This window comes from Pinus tabuliformis, chromosome 3_1, assembly GCF_031772625.1.
Source record: "Pinus tabuliformis cultivar Carrire ecotype Pingquan chromosome 3_1, CPIR1, whole genome shotgun sequence".
Taxonomy (NCBI): Eukaryota; Viridiplantae; Streptophyta; class Pinopsida; order Pinales; family Pinaceae; genus Pinus; species Pinus tabuliformis.
Genome location: NC_142301.1, coordinates 108668903 through 108683684, shown reverse-complemented (window position 1 = coordinate 108683684; position 14782 = coordinate 108668903).

The window sequence follows — 14782 nt, the reverse complement described above, 5'->3', positions numbered from 1 at the left end:
AATATGTAAACTTGAAATGCAAATTCACTTTCACTTTTGTATACTAAATGATTGAAATTCTTTTGATTTTGATGTCTCTAATTCTAAAAGAAGCAAATAAGCAACAAGCAAGTGTGGAAAAACAATTGATCCAAACAATTGTTATCTATGTTCAGGTAGTGAAGAGAAATCGAATCAATGCCAGAGATTGGTTCAATAACAGTCACTAAACAATCAACCAAAAACAAGCAAAGGGGAAGGCTCAATCAAACCAACAACAAGCTACAAATGAATCTTTGAGCAAACAAGAAACCAAGCGAAACTGATCCAAGAGACTTGAAACAATGAAACTAGGTCACAGAAGCAAGAAAACAAGATTCATTCAACAAAGCTCACAAGAGAGTGCCTCAACCTATAAACAGTGACAAACAAGTCATCAAGCAAGTGAGAACAACAAGGGACTAGCAGGATTGATGGACTCAGGAGGAAAAATTGAGAAAATCAATTCTACAGCAATTAGCGTGGGTGATACACAAGAAACAAGCACTGATAAAGAACATGCCGCAGCAACAGAGCGATGTCAGCGCGGAAGTACACGACTTTTCCGCGATGGTCCGATTCACAAAACCGTCGCGACTGTTAGGCGTAATTACGCGATGAACAAGATACTACAAAAGGGTGGACGCGATGACAACATGACTGTTAAATTTAAAGCCGCGATGATGTTCAAAACAGTAACAGGTGAACCAAAAACTCCCAAATCAAAGACAAACAATCCTTCAATCAAAAAGGGGTGTTCCTAGATCAAGCCAGGAAACTCAGAAGATCGGTAACTAATCCCCAAAACTTCAAAAGAGACCAAAAAACAAATAAATACAAGAGTAAACAAGAAAAGAACAAAGGCAGAAGCTCCCCAGCGGAGTCGCCAATTTATGATGCAGGAAAGTGTTCCCTCTGCGGACAGAGGCAACCCCTCTAGCCCTAGAGTGGGTCTAGTCACAAACAAGGACAGATCAACAATAGCTTTCCTTAAACAGTCATAGTTGGAGGCCTACCTCAACCGGTGGTCGATGGAGTTCCGTTGCGCTGCTCCAACTTCCGCTTCCTTCTCCTAACGAGTGATCAACCTGAAACAATGTAAAGGAAATACAACAAAGCACGTAACCGGAACAACAATGATCTATTTACTCATAAAGTCAAGAAGTCATGAGCTATCAAGTACATTACATACAAGACACAGGAAAACATCATTGATTGTATTAATAATGAAATAAGAGTAAGCTTACAACCAAAGTCTTGACATCACAAGCCTTCTCAGAAGGGTCCAGCCAGAATGTTCCTCAAGCATTCACTCTTTGAAGATGGATCTCCCAACATACAAGTCTCTCTCACTCACAAGTTTTACACAAGATTAATGGAACTTCACAACCTTCCACAAGCTATCAACAATCCCACACTTGTCACACTCACACCAGCTATCTAGAAAACTCACAAACACTAACAGCACTGCTCCACTAGCCAACTATCAACAACCATTCCAAAAACTAGCTGCACATAGCAATTGTGAGAGTTTAAATAAGAGAAGGAGTCTCCATAAAAGGTGGAAGAGTGAGCTTATCTCCAAGGAAGGTAGCACAAATGACGGAATAACCATGCCAGAGAAAGGAGGGCGACATAAACTATGCCAACAACCAGGTCTGGAGTCATCTGGAAGGCTGACTGTTGGAACAAATTCACCCAATCTGGATCATCACGGGGGCATAATTGATCTTCTGCGCTGACATTGCTATTGAACAACATAGCTAGTTAGGCCATCGCTGAAGATTACAAGCGACCTCGCACTGGCACATAAAATCGGACCATTGTGGGAATCAGGTGTACTTCCGCGATGGCAATGCTTCCGGACTGTTTAAGAGCGCCCTTCAACACGTTTATTTAGCCAACAGACGTGATGAGGCAGATAACTTAGGAAAAGTGGGTCATTTGGCAAAATCAGAGAGCATTTGTCTAACATGAGCATGAATGACTTTGGACACATGACACAGTAGGAAGACAGGGATGAAGACAGTGACAAATTACTGTGTAACACAACTATCGGGAATTGAGAATGGAGATGAGCCTATGAATTGGAGGAAGGGTTTTGGAGGAAGGGTTGTGTGATGTGCAACTCTTCGTTGTTCGCATCGCAAATGATTATATCGCCAATATAATTCAATTATTGTCTACCGTTACAGCTCTTGAAGGGTATTCGATGCAACCGAAGAAAGAATTGTCTGTTCAGGCTGCATATTTATCTATTATCGCTGGACATCTATATAAAATGGGATCTGATGAAATACTGCATAGGTATGTTCCAGAGTATGAGAGGCAGAGTATTCTGGCAGAAATGCATGGAGGAGTAGTAGGAGGACATTATGCAGGACGAGCAACTGTGTAGAAGATCATACACGTAGGACTTTGGTGGCCGACTGTGCATAAGGACTCCAAAATATATTGTAGGGCGTGTTATGTCTGCCAAAGGACTGGGAGACCATCGCGAAGAGATGAATTTCCATTAAATCTGCAAGTGGCGTTGTAGGCATTTGATAAGCGGGCAATAGAATTTGTGGGACCAATACATCCACTAGGGAACAAGACAGGAGCCAGGTATATCATTACCATGGCTGAATACTTGACCAGGTGGGTAGAGGCACAACTTGTAAAAGATTGTAGCGTTGCTACCACTGCGAAGTTTACTTTTGAGTATCTCTTGTCACGATTCAGATGCCCTAAGATCCTAATGAGTGGTAGGGGCACACACTTTTTAAATGAAACAATTGGTGCATTTCTGGAGGAATTCCAAGTATATCATTAGAAGAGTACGCCTTATCACCCTCAAGCAAATGGCATAGTAGAAGCCTTTAACAAAATTCTCGAAAGTGCTTTGACGAAGATTTGCAACGTGGAGCAAAATTACTAGGATTTGCGCATACCAGCGGTGCTCTGGGCGTACAGGACTACCTGCAAAAATTTGACAGGAAAAACACTGTTCAGACTGGTATATGGGCAAGAGGCTATAATGCCCATGGAGTACATAGTGCCAAGTTTATGGATTGCAGCAGTTATAGACATGGCTGATCATGATACCATGGAAGAACGGCTCACACAACTCGATGAATTAGAGGAGGATCACTTCTTTGCTGGATTTCATCAGCAGGCGCAGAAGGACCGTGAAAAGGCATGGCATGATCACCATACCAAACAACGTACCTTTAAGGTTGAAGACCTAGTGTTGCTATATGATAGTAAGTTCACAAAGTTCCCGGGCAAATTTCAAATGCATTGGCTACAGCCATATGTTGTGAAGGAAATTACAGATGGAGGCGCAGTTCAACTTGGGAAGATGAATGGGGAATTATTTCTGGGAAAATTCAATGGAAGTCGCTTGAAGTTGTACAAGGGTGATCCTGCCCCTGCGCAATGACTATATGGTTGCGGGGTAGTCTTAGTACTCTAGGTAGCTGCAAGGAAGAACGAGACTTTAAACTACATTGCTCAAAAGTTCGATAGGCAAAGTGAAGGGACTACATGACAAACTGAAGGATGGCGCTGAGAGGAGATGCACTAGGTGGGTGGGCCTCGCGCAGCCTAGCCAAAAAGTAATTGTTGGAAGCATTGTAGCTTATTGGATGGAGAATTTTCCATTGAAAGGAGTGGGGGGGAAGAATTTATGCATCATATCTTTGGAAATATGTCACCAAATGGGCATTAATGACCAAGAACTAGAGGGAATAGTCAGATTTGAATTCAAATTGGTCTATAAATATGACATACCGCTCCACATTCGAACACTTTTCTTCTTGAGAGTTTTACTTAAGATTTTTTGCATTGATTTGTGCCATGTATAGTGCTATATGTCTAAGCCGGATTGGGAGGAAATTATTTCACGACTGGAGTTTGCAAACTTTCATGATTACTTTCATCAGAGCTTCATTGAGAGAATGAATGGAACTCGCCCTGAGATGGAGCCAGCGCTATCTGAGGTAGCTCTAGCCGAACCTATATCTACAAGATTGCCTACTACTACACCTAGGTCACCAAGGCCTCATCCATCTACCTATACAAAGTAGAAGAAGCCTCAACAAGTGTTGGTGTGGAAATCACTGAGGAAAAACCCGACATAAATCTGCTAGAAGGGAAAAATGGATAAGTCCAAACAACCGACGGAGCCACTAGATCTGGATGAGGAGAAACTACGCGGAGGAATAGAAGAGCTTGATGCAAAAGAGGTTGAACCAATAACTCGGCTACCGAAGTACATAAAACCTAGAAAATCCATGGTGAAGGTGCGCAAAGATCCATATGCTACGAAGTTCATGGTCTTTATGCATTTACTACTGGAGAATTTGCTGTTTGAAGGTCCGTTGTTGGGTTCGATACCAAATCTGAAAATGGAGGATTGGGACCTTGGGGACCACAAGAAAGTTCCTCAATTAGCACCTTAAAAGTACCTCAAGAAGGTATATTATGTAGAGTCGGGCGTCATGTGCCATGAACCAATGAACTGACTGGCTGGAGTTGGGGGCGCGGGGCTCCTAAACATGTTGTGGGTGCCACACTTCATTCGCACCAATATTAGCACCATCTGTGTGCACCAGTTGCTGACACTGGTGCACGATGGGTGTCTCTGCCTAGCAAAACCCATCCTGATCACAGACATGTTGATCCTGTTAGGTTCCTATACCAATAGGTTTCATTTTTCATGATTAACAGTGGAAGTGCCAAATATGTTCATCTTTTCAGGCTGCAAAGGTTCCATATTTTGTTAAAAGGTATTAGTGAAAAGTTAAAAATTGTGAAGAGGGTATGCCCTAAAAGAATTATCAAAGGGAAAAAAGAGTAAATTGGTCAGAAAAAATGATAAAAATGAACCCCAAAGAAAGACCAGGAAAGTGGCTAGTTCAAATGCCACTGCTAGTTTGATGGATGGCCCAACAGTTCAATCCGGACCATGCCATGGTTTAAATTGCTTGTTATAGACTAGAGAATGAATATCTGTCCAAACAGTTCAAGCTTGACAGATCAGTAGCTAGGTAGAGAAATTGAGGAGCCCAATTGCTTAATCTGGGCCCTTGGAAGAGAAAAGGGTAGATTTAGATAGGAGGGTAGTCAAAAGAAAAAAGGATAATCAGGGTATGCAAGTCTAAGTGCACCCATTCAAAAGGAAGAAAAAATGTTAGGTGTATTAGGCTAGGCAGGTAGTTTGAGGTTGCAGAAAGCAAGGTTTTGAGCACCTGATGTATTGTCAGTTATAGCTTGTCTCATCAATGAAAGAAATACCAAAGCAGTGGTTTGATGGCAGAATGATGGAAGCATGTCTAACTCCCTTTCACACCCCCCCTCAAAAGTTTCTCACTAACACCCCTGAAGGACCTTGGGATCTGCCCAACCAGTCCTGTTATCACTTCATTTTTGTAAAAATACTAAGTCAAGCTTTGACTTTCTTCAATGTAAAGAAGCCACATTTCTTGTGTAAAATAATTTCTCCATTTCCCATTCAAATCACATGTCTAAGTTTCAAATCATAAACTTGGCATCATTCCCCTTACATTTTCATTTCGCAAAATCATATTAACTTCTAATCCTATTATCTAGTTCCCTAGATCATTTCCTTATCCCCATTGTACAAAAAACTATATAAAATCCCAAAATGTATTAAATATCCCACCCTATGGTAGTATAGCCATATAAATATAGTTCAGGGGAATAATAGTCCACTCGGGACTACTATTAACCCTTCCGTGTCCTCACCCGGAGTTAATTTAACCTCTGGTTAAATTAATAACCACTCCCCTTTACCCTTAAACCTTAAATGTTCTACCCTTTTTGCGCTCTTTGTTCATATTGGGTGTTCAAATGTTTATTTAAACATTAAACACTTCCGGCGCAAATAACCTGCAAAACCCACAAACCTAAAGTTTTGAACCCCGCCATATAAACAAATGATTTAAATACTCGGCGGGCCCCGCAGATTATCGTACCCGCAGCTCCGCGCTCCGTCAACCCTTCGATCCGCCCTCCCAGATCCAACGGCCCACGTGCATTTCAGAGCCGCCCCGACGTCCGACGCTTAGCCTCTGATAGGCTAGCGGTTTCTCCACCATACCAAAGACGCGTGTCTCCATGCGATTGCATCGGAGTCCCTCTGACAAATACCGCTCCCATACAGAAGGCGGTCCGATAAAACCACAAACCGCCTTCTGTCTCTCCGCCCCCGACGTCAGCGCCACGTCGCCTCTTACATCACTCTTGCGTCAACCCACTGTCGCCCAGTGTCATGTGCCACGTCGTCGGCCCAGTCAACTGCCACGTCACCCTGCTATACCCGGGACCCGCCAATGACGTCATGCTGACGTCATATCAAAAAAGGTGCCAAAATGCCGCCAAAGCCCAAATTTGTGTTGAAAGGGGTAAAAAACGTCGTTTTTATTTGTTTTTTATGCAAACGAATGTTGCAAACTTTTGCATGCCACTTATGACCAGTGCACATTCAACGTGCCCGACAGTCACCAGGGCCTGCTCGACTTGCAATTCGACCTGTTCGGCCTCTGTCCATTGCTATTCACCACAACATTTCTCCAAGTGAACAGGTATTTACCCGAAAAGCACCAGTAACCCTGTTTTTCATGATTTCTCTGCAAAATTAGCCAAATACACCTGAAAATCCACATTGAAACATATTGACACCTGCAACCTTCTCCTCTCTGCCCCACGTAACTTCATTTGTAGCCAAAACCTGGCATCTTTGCCCTCCCCTGATAAAACTGCCACCGCCAGCTCAAATTGCAGCTCTAGTTTACCCGCGGAATCACTAAGAACAGGTTGCTAAAGCCCTTTATTTTTCCCCTTTCTAGTGTACCAATTGCAGAGCCTTGCACAGTCTTCATTTTATTCAGTTTTACTCCTCAAAAACAGCTCTGTATAGAACTTGAAACTGTGAGTTCCTTGTCCAGAAGACCATTATCAGAACTTTGTTTTCTGCTCAAATACAGGCCTAATCCAACTACAATCTTTGTTGAAACATGGAGGCCCCAGTTGCCCTTAACGTTGCTCCATTAAATGCACCCCATAGACAGCTAGAATGGCTTCCACTGGCAGATAGGGATTATCAAATCAACGATATGGAAGGAGTGAAGCCTCATCTTCAAGCCTTTTGTGAGATAAGGAATAAGTTCAGAAACAAGACTAATCCATTAAGAATATGGGAGTCCAACATGCCCATGTACTATTTGCCCTCAGTAAATGTTTTTCCTGACCTCATCCATCACTGCTGTTCTAATTATGACCCTGTTCATAGGGCAGTGATGAGCCCTGCTGGTAAAGTCCTCTTCTACATTACTCCTCAGTCTATCAATGAGATGTTGCAATTCAAACCAACTCAGCCATTGGTCCCCCTTTCCCTGAAGAATATGATAGATCAAGCATCAAAATTTCCCTCTGCAGAGATTGACCGAATTGCTAAGTTGTTTATGCCCCCAGATTGTTTCTCTAGATTTACAATTCCTTATCTCCATGTTGCATTTACTGAGGAGGGAAAAATGATCATAGATATGATCTCCTACATCCTGGGATTCAAAACAAGTGAGATTGTAGACAGTACTAGCTTTGCCTTGATGTCTATCTTCACTCCAGGACAGCCCCCTGCTGTCCAGTATGATTATGCCACCTACATTGCTGATAAGATTCATGAGCAATTCATGAGCCTAGAAAGGGAAAGGGTATTCAAATACACCTCATACATCTATCATTTGCTGCTGTATTATCAGTCTGAGAGTTTCCCAGTTCTCCTCAAAAAGTTGGATGTAAGAGGGGAGAGGAGGTCAGTCATATTTTGGTCATCAGTATTCCATCATATTAATTACTCCCCATACACATACTGTGAGTTCATTGACCTATTTATCTATCCAGCTACCTGCTTGTTGTCAACAGATCCTCCCCCCAGACTCACTGATGAGATGCAGAAGATTCTACAGCTTTCCAAAAGCTACAACATCGGTGACTGGTATTTCTACCAAAACCACACCATAATCAGGGTCTATGGTTGTGAATTAGTCCCCTACCGACTGCCCAAATATGTCCCCATGAGACTATTTGCCTTAGAATAATTTCGGGAATTTGGTAATGCAGATATGGTGCATTTCTTTGGCAAAAGTAAAAAGGCACAGCTAAAAGTAAAAAATCAATTGGGTCCCATTATTTTCAATAAGAGGGAAGAAGCATGGAAGGATGCTGACCAGATCCTAGGGGAGAAATTCAAGCTAAAAACAAGCTTTTATTGGGCACCATATGACCCCAATCACTTTATAAGCCTTAGAAGAATCAAATACAGGCTTGCAGCATATGAACACTACACTATCCCTCAAATTGAGCAATTTGCTAATCAACAAGAGTGGGTAAAGGGCACTCTAGTTGAAGAATTCACTGAAGAAGAAATAACAGAAAAAGCAATCAAGAATCTGGAAAAATCTATTGACTTGGAATCTTGTGAATAGGTGTTTTTTACAGCTCCTCGGTACGTTGGAGAAGGCACCTCTTCTGCCACGCCCCACCAGCAACCGGCCCAAGAAAGTACCTCACCTGCAGCAACGGATAAAGGCAAAGAGATGCAACATTCAGAAGAACAAGTGCACGATTTGGGACAGCAAGAAACAATGGCAGATCAGCCAGTTTCTACAGATGAACAAAGCCAAGGGCAAGACCCTTCTACACAAACAAATGTGACAGAAATTCCAGTATTGCAGACACCTCTAAATGAGGAAAGAGCGAAGAAGAGAGATAGGCAGGAAGAGACCCCTCCAGGGACATCTACAGATCAACAAGGAGAAAAGAGACAAAGGTTAAATCCTTTTTCAGAGGAAGAAATGCCAGAGGGACCCACAGAACAACAAATTCCCACAGGCATGGAGACATCGGCCAGTTCTTTTCAGCAGGAGCAAGAGAGACAGCAGGGAGTGGAAGTAACATCCACAAGGCAACATGGCAAGCAGCCCTCTAATATCAAAAAAGCATTCACTGATATCAAAGCCAGGAATGAACCAGTGAGACTACAGCTTTACAACCAGCTAATAAGGATGGCCCCTACCAATCAGCAAAGGCTAATGGCGGCCTATGACATCCAGGAAGGAAGAATGACCCTCGGTCACTTCAGACCTACAACTCAGCAACCCCAATCAGCTGCTGATTACATTAGAACCAATCTGGAAGTGTTTGCCAAGGATATCCATCCGATGGACCAGATTGAATTGCACAAGCAGACTGGGGAGATGGTATATGCTACTCTAGCAGATAAGACATTGTTAGCCCACAGATTGCAAAACTCTTTGCACAACACTGCTGCACAACTTGAGTTGGAGAAAGCTTCGTCACAGGCCAAGGACAATAGAATCAAGTCCTTGGAGGGGATTGTTGTGGAGGTAAATCCCCTCTGCGGACAGAGACGATCCCTACTAGCCCAGATCGGGTCTAGCAGCAATCACACAATGCTATCACGCAAGTTCCTAATTTCAAATACAAAGTAGATGGTGAGAACCTACTTGGATTCCAACGCTAGTGTTCGTAGAAGAGATGTCACCCTCATTCCTTTGCTTTGGCCGGTCACGATCCCCACGATCTCCGTGATTGGACACCTACACATGCAAAGAACAACACGAAAACAAGCATAAAATCTAGTAGATGCAATTATATATTAGTCAGAAAAGATATAACTCAACATCAAACATAAAACAATGAGAGTGGAACCATAATGATAGTCATCTATTATTAATAAATAACAAAGAAGAATACAACCATTGTTCTGACGTCAAATCCTCCTTTGGCTGGGTAGTCAGCTACACAAGTCTTGCAAAGCTTGTTGGGATAAGGAACAAGCATCTCTCTCTTTGGGTGACAAGAATCTCCTTACTTAGATTTGGCCTTATGGGTGCAAAGAAGGCTCTTGCAGCTTCAAACTCTCTATGCTAGAACTGGAGCTATTGAAACTATGACTATGACTATGACTATGACTAGATTGCTCAAGGCATAGAGGCAAGCTTTTATAGATAGAGAAGAAAGAGATAGGATCAATCACATTATTCATGGGATTGGCTTTATCACTTGGAAGCTTCCATGAAAGGTGGCAAACCACTTTCCCTTCTATGGAGATTCGAAGCCAAACCATCCTAGCTCAACATAGATTCAGTTGTTGAATGGGTTGAAGAGAACCTTCGGGAGTTTGTTGGCTAGAAACTTTACTCAATTCGGTTGGCCTGAGTGCGACTCTGAGACAGAGCGCCAATAGCGCGCCCTTTTTAGAGGATTTCCCTCATTGGCGCGGGCAATGAACTGCGGACCCGCACTAATGCAAAAAGAGCTGTTTTCATGGAGATTTTGCAGGAGATGTCTTCAGGGCAAATGAAGTCCATACTTAGAGGAATATGATGTAAGTGGTTTCAAGTCATGTCACTTCTCACAGGTCCCGAAATGAGTTCTCCAGTGTGAGGGTGAGGGGTAAAAGGGACAGTGACAAACGGTGACAAATTTCTGTGTAACAGATGCCCCCTAAAGCATGAGGCCCGAGAGAGAGAGGGGTGAAATGATTTACAAGAACATGCGTGACTGAAAACACCGCCACCGGAGAACCTGCGTAAAGAAGTACAATTGATATCTCAAGTACATGATATATGTGGTATGGGCGCAGCCATCCATAATAGAGTACATAATAATCTAGATCCAAGGTATGGGCGCAACCATCCAGTGAGGATCGATAAATAGACTCAGGCATGGTCGCAGCCATCCAGTGAATGAGTCATGTAATGAACATAATGATCCACAAATCGCAGCTTGGATTCCAATAGACAAAATCCAGGGTCTTGCGCTCCATCTCGACCCGAACAAAGTACAAGTTCAGGCATGCGAATACATGAGTTGAAGTCGAACATGCATGAACATCGTCTGATTCCCAGTAAATGATGAAAACTGTTAACAGACGCGAGAGGCACCACCAATAATGACAATGGCCATCAAGGTACTATAGGTACAATCTACGGCGTGCGAATCAATGAGTTGGCGTCGAACACCCATAGAATCATTCGATCGGAGGCCAATGATGAAAACCTCACATCGAACGCGAAGAACCTGCCATTGAGGCATGCAGGCTCCAAGGCACCAAAAGGGAGTCTCTAGATCAGCTTCCTGGATAATGAGCTGAAGTCGACAGGAAGTGACCTTGATCAAAGGTGGGCCATAACGTTTCCCACATCAGTGACACGAGACAGAGGAAGAATGTTGTGGTGAATCAAAATTATGTGAGGTATCAGAGGAGGTTGTACTGCTACAGAGGTCAACTTCTCTTGAACATATCGGCGGCACGATAGTGGACTTGGCAGTATTTGACATCAAATGAGCAGAGGTCATGGTGACAAAGAAATGGGTAGATGAGAGGTCAAACAGGATCACCCAAACCCACGGAGGCTAATGTGAAACAAGATGAGATGTTCCCACCCAGACACGAATGCAGACTAGTGCCATGTTCAAGAGCGACATACTGCTGACACGACAATGATTATGGATCCGTTTTCCCCACCATTTCTGGCTAGTACCCCAGTTATTTTTAACAAGCTTGACGGGGATAACATATGCTTGTAAGGCGTCATTATGACAGAATCTGATGTCATTAAGCTTTAACGAGTCTGACAAAGGAAGAACTCGGCGTCTTTTCCTGTTTAGAGAGTCTGAAAAGACATCAGAAAAGTAAACTCTAGGGGGGTCCTTTTTCGTAAAGTTGTGTCTCTCGAGCCCGAAAAAGTATAAAACAATGCTCGAAAGAACCGCCCGACCATTACGATCGAGGAGTAATTTTCATGAGTAGTGATATCGATCTGAAAAAGTAAAAAAGCGATCGACATCACGTCGTTTCGTAACCATTAACGAACCGGAAACGACAAGGGTCCGACAATCTTTTCGTCTTTACATGGTCGGAAAAGGGTTTAAAGACGACCGCCTCTTATTTATATTTTAACGAGTCAAGAGGGATAACTCGGCGATCTTTTCATATTTAGACGGCCAGAAAAGAGCTAAAAGTAGACCTCCATTTTTATTCTCTTTAACGAGTAAAAAAGGAAAAATACTCGGCAATCTTTTCATATTTTACGAGTCAGAAAAGGAGCTTAAAGGTGACTCATCCTAGAGGAACGAGTGGTATAAAGGGTAGCAACTGGTTCTGACAATGGTGGAATTGCTCAAAACATGTAATGGTCAAGAGGTTGGCTAACAAAACCACTCATCGCTGCGGTTCCTCAGGAAAGGATAAACAACCAAGTGAAAGCATATGATCGGCCAAAGAGATGGTGGCGACGGAATGAAAACAACCAAGGCTCATCTAGCAGAATTCAGCGGATAAAAATGGCAATCACGAGATATAAATCGGGTATGGGTTCATTTTTACACAAGCTTGAACCATGGAGAACTTTTCTTGGATTCGGTTTCATGTTTACACAAGCTTGAAACGAAAAACTATGCTTGTTATGAGTTCGCATGCCCCCAGCATAATAACGCAAATCGAGGTACATGCCCCCCAAGCTTCATTGCATTCAACAAAGTGGATGGAATGAAGGTTCACTCTCAAGATCTATGAAAGACTCGACTTATATTGTACGAGATCTTAATCAAAGACTCGATTTGGAAAAGGAGGAGTTGTTTCATTTTTTAATGAGGTTAACATAGTAAAAGAACTATCCTCAAAACCCTTGTTTCATTTTTTAACGAGCTTGACACAAGATCAGGAACTATGCTCTGACCAACTTGTTTCGTTTTTTAACGAGGTCGCCACAAGATCAAAACTATCCTCGGGCCAAGCCTAGTTTCATTTTTTAAGGAGCTTGACATAGGAAAGGAACTATGCTCCGTCCAAACCTAGTTTCATTTTTTAAGGAGCTTGACACCGGAAAAGAACTATGCTCCACCCGAACTTCATCATAATGAATAGAAAGTCGGGGCTTCCAAGATTGCCACTCCCGGTGGAAGGGAAACATCTTGGAAGTCAGGGCCCAATGCCCCCAGGACACTATGCACGATGGCGACATCACTGGATCCAGGCATGGGATAGGTGGCCACGTAGTTGATCTGTGGTGGTGTAGATGCAACTGGTGGATGAAAACTAGGAGGGGACGACAATGGCGCAGGAGGCATCGAGGGACTAATGAATGACATTTGATCGATAGTCACAATTCTTCCATCGTGCGGAAAGCAAACCACACGGAAAAGCGAAGAAACAAGGGCCCCCATGGCGTAAACACAGTCACGACCAAGGAGAAGACTAAAGTCTAAAACACCTTGGGTAACCAAGACATCTATATAGACGGTTTTGCCTCCCAAAGTAATAGGGAACTTCGGGAGAACTCCTAGAGATGGACAGGCTCCTCCGTCGAAGGCGAACAGATTCTGAGTGACTGGCCCAAGCTGCGGGGAACCTAAAGCTTGCCAAGTAGTGTACGGCATAATACTGACAGACGCCCCTTCATCCAAAACAGTGCCAGGTACTGCCTTAGCACAGGCATGTACTGTGATCTGGAAAGGCATATGGGATGGAAGGCGACCGGTGATCAGGCGATTCCAATCAAAGGAAGAAACCAAACTACTTGGTGGGGGAATCGTATGACTGCCCCCATGTGCTAAAGGAACCGAAGGAGAACCTTCGGGAGCAGCTGGGTTAGGAGAGTCATTTCGGGACTCAGGAGAATCTGAAGAGACGAGAAGAACATGGGTGTGATTCTCTTCCGAAACAGAGTGAGCGAGCGGCGGACTCGAGTCGACACTCTTTCCGACCAATGGTTGGTCTGGAACAGGCTGGGGATAGCCGGGTTCGGGAAGAGGGGCCTGGACAAGAGAAGAATTTGAAGCAATCTCTTTGTCAGCAGGGGGACGATCTGCAGCTACAGAGAGACGTTGATAACCAACGAGAAGTTGGGGTGAAGGAGGTGTAAGACTTTCCAAGACAACGGAGGCTTTATCCATGATTGGACAAAGGTGAAGGGGATGATTGCCTTCACAAAGTCTATAGGGGATTCGAATCTTCCCTTTTCCCTTACCATTCCCAACTGATAAGGTAGCATCGCCGTGAGCTTCAGAGGATGATGAAGGGCGGGCCGGATCGCGAGACCATACTTCTAGTACCCTGGGAATGCTAGGACAATCGCGAAGAAGATGGTCCTCCTTGCATAATCGACAAGGAAACTTGACCTTCCGTGGAGGAGCGGAAGGGGGCCCGACTTTAGGTGTACACGGAGTAAGAGCTGTACTTCTAGCCTCTCCCTTGGGAGCCTTCTTCTTGTTCGTCTTCTTCTTCTTCTTCTTAGCCACCTGGTTACTCGAATCTAGACTTTCGCCAGGTGAAGTAGAAGATGAGGACGTAGAAGTGGGTGTAGAAGGGGAGAGATCCACCTTAGAATCAACATGATGTTGTTCAGGTGGAGGGACTGATTGATCAGTAGGTGAGACGGCAGGGACCAGAGAGGTTGAGAACAACCAAACCGGCAACCCAACAGTTAACCCTGGGAGGGACAACGTTGCCATATAAGGAGCACCAACATTTCCAAAAGGAGCGAAATGACCAGGGTTCCCGTCAGAGGGGGTCCCTGGGTTGGTGAACCCCGAAAAATTTGCCATCGAGAACGAAAAGAAGCCTACTCAAGCTAACGCACACAAGATCTAACCAGGTAATGTTTATCGTGGCCAAATGAATTTTAAGACGCAAAGACACAACTTGACCTTTTCATGTTTTAAGAGTCGA